Source organism: Lactuca saligna, chromosome 5 (assembly GCF_052625555.1).
Source record: "Lactuca saligna cultivar CGN05327 chromosome 5, ASM5262555v1, whole genome shotgun sequence".
Classification (NCBI taxonomy): domain Eukaryota; kingdom Viridiplantae; phylum Streptophyta; class Magnoliopsida; order Asterales; family Asteraceae; genus Lactuca; species Lactuca saligna.
Window position 1 is genome coordinate 256,052,153 of NC_136421.1, and position 2,882 is coordinate 256,055,034.

General features: G+C 35.6%; 1 long non-coding RNA gene across 1 annotated transcript; it reads left to right on the forward strand.

Moving 5' to 3' along the window:
- Positions 1 to 1,375: 1,375 nt before the first annotated feature.
- Positions 1,376 to 2,161, forward strand: LOC145047454 (uncharacterized). The gene is made up of 3 exons (XR_013682238.1): positions 1,376 to 1,804; positions 1,925 to 2,014; positions 2,100 to 2,161. It is a non-coding gene; the product is annotated as an uncharacterized LOC145047454 (long non-coding RNA).
- The last annotated feature ends 721 nt before the right edge of the window (positions 2,162 to 2,882 follow it).

Sequence of the window (2,882 nt, forward strand, 5' to 3'; positions counted from 1 at the left end):
CAGAAAGAAATAACATATTTTATGAAAGAAAAACAAGCATCAAAAGAAAGTATTCAAATGCTATCAAGGATGCAAGAAGTTGATGAGTATGATGAAGATGAAGAAGAAGTTTGTGTTGAAATAAGATAAAAAAAGGGAAGTAAAGGAAGTAGCAAACTACCTCCAAAAAAGAATCCAAAACCAAAAGGGCTTATAGATATGTATTACACTCCAAATCTTGAAGTTGCACTTAAAGATAGAAAAGATGGTAAAGAAGGGAAACAACAAACGATTAATGAGGTGTGTCAGAAAGAACTAAGGAGAAAAGCATGTAGTGAAATAGCAAAATGGTTTTATGACGTAGGTATTTTCTATTCCTTTCATATGGTTTATAAAAATGTTGTTTCTTTAAAGTTATATAGTCCACTTTATGTTTAAACATGTTGTTTTTTTTGTTTATATGAAGATTATATGTTAAAACTTTGCTGGTTTTGTGATTTGTGTAGGTATTCCTTTTAATGCTGCTACATATGATAGTTTTAATATCATGGTAGAAGCTACTGGACAATTTGGTCTCGGAATGAAACCACCTAGCATGTATGAGCTAAGGGTTCCTTTGCTAAAGAAATAAGTAGAAGCCATTAAAGGAAAAATGAATGAACGCGAGGAAGAATGGGCCCAAAAAGGGTGTTCAATCATGTTAGAGGGTTGTAGTGATTTGGTGGTGCAAAAAGATATAATAAACTTTTTAGTGAGTTTTCCGTGGGGACCTGGTTTCAAGAAATTTATGGATGTTTTAGAAGTTTCGAAGGATGCAAACTTGTTGTTTGGTGTTCTTGATGACATGGTTAAAGAGGTTGGAGAGGCCAATGTTATCCAAGTTATCACGGATAATGCGCCCGCTTATGTTAAAGCGGGTAAGTAATAGATATTAAGTAAATTAGTTTTTTTTTTTTTTTTTAATTTAGATTATTTAGATTATTAATTTTACTTTGGTGTCAACTTTGTAGGGAAATTATTAGAAGCCAAAAGACCACACCTCTTTTGGACACCATGCGTGGCACATTGTGTTCACTACTAGAAAAATAGCCTTTTACGACGCGCAAACAATGACACGCACTAATTTACGATACGCTAAAGTGTGCGTGCTAAAAATAATGTCATCTCTCACAAAATTTAAAGGATCAAGGACGCGCATTTTTGCGTGCCCCTAAAATTAGTGTCTTAACAAAAAAAAATTAAAAACACGGAGGATGCTTATCTTAAGCGTGTGTCCTCTACAGATGCTGTTTTATAATTTTACTCAAACGCGCGTCTCTTATAACAAAATCATAGGGACCGATATTGATATTAATTCTAGGGCTTTTTTAAGACTCAAAGCACTCACTCACTCAGCGCTCTCTACAATCGATCCGGAGACCTCGCCTCGCTTCCCGCAACCCCTTGCTCACTTCTCCTCATCGACGGTCTCATCATCACCCGACCTCAAATTCCTTTGTTTCCATCTTTTGCAGAAAACCCAAATACACGCTCACCCCGTTTTTGATGCTCAGAAACGAAAAAGGGCAAGCGCCTTGGTATTTTAGAAGATGTATTTTGGGGAAATAGGGCATTTTGGTTCTACGTGTTCTTATAACCCTGGGAATCAAGAACCCTGTATTCTCACACCGGATTCATAGTTGAAGTCTACCAGAAAGAAAAGTGTACGGATGAGCCTAATGGGTCGGGGAATAGCAGAGGAAGAGCTAGTCCTTCTTCGTAGAAGACTATGTGATCTCAATTTCATCTTCTCCCTCTTCTCCGATTCTCCCGACAACAACTACAGGTTCGGTTGATGGTTATTCGAAAATTCTATACATCTTCCAATTATGTCTACGTGAATATCATAATCTCTTTTTTTCCTCATCCTCCATTGTGACGTATTTAATCTTTGAACAAATTTCAGCAAGTTGAAATTTATCGTATCAAATTTGGTAACTGAGGGTGTAACAATTCGATACTGCTTCAGGATCCTCGAGGATGCGGAAAAATTGCGGTATAATACCCAATTTCTGTGATAATTACTTGGATTTTTTATAGTATTTACTGTGATTTTATTGTGTCATTGATTATGGAATTAGGTGTTGGATCTTGTTCTAGAGGATTTGCTGAAAGAATATCCTGAAATGATCTCAGAGGCATATATGTATATATATATATATATATATATATATATATGTTTTTATCTATTTAAATATTTTGTTTTCGTCTATTATTTTTTTACTCTATATCTGTTGTGATATCAGGCACAATGGCTGATCGAAAAGAGCATCTCCTCCCACCAAAAGCTACATCAGCTATAAATGTTAGTGATGGATCATAACAGCTGATGAAGTTCTGCTATTGAATTCTCTTGATATCTATATGTGGTGGAATTACAAAGACGATTGAAAGCTAAAGGGGTTGGTGTGGTGTGGCAATCTGAAATGGGCAAAGTTGAATAGAAAAATGGGAAATTCAAATAGATCCTTAGGGTACCTGTGCATGGTTTGTAGGGTTTTTAAGACTACCTTCCATTAAAGAGAGATTAAAAAGATGTGATCTCCTTGAAAGGGGTGTTCTTTCTTCTTCAAAGGTATTATTTTGGTCTGTTTATATATGCCCATTTACATGTTCATACAGATTCCGTCTTTTCAACTTTCATCAATAGATTATGCATATACAGTATAGAGGTCTTTCACTCTCTTCTTGTAGTTATAGATTCTCGATCACCTTCATCAGGTTGTCCATACTACAAGAGATCTAGAGAGAGATCTAGAGAGAGAGAGATCTGGAGAGAGAGAGAGAGAGTGTGTGTGAGAGAGAGAGAATTAATGAAAAGAAAACTATCTGCAGTGTGCAATTTCTTGTGTTGTTTATTACAA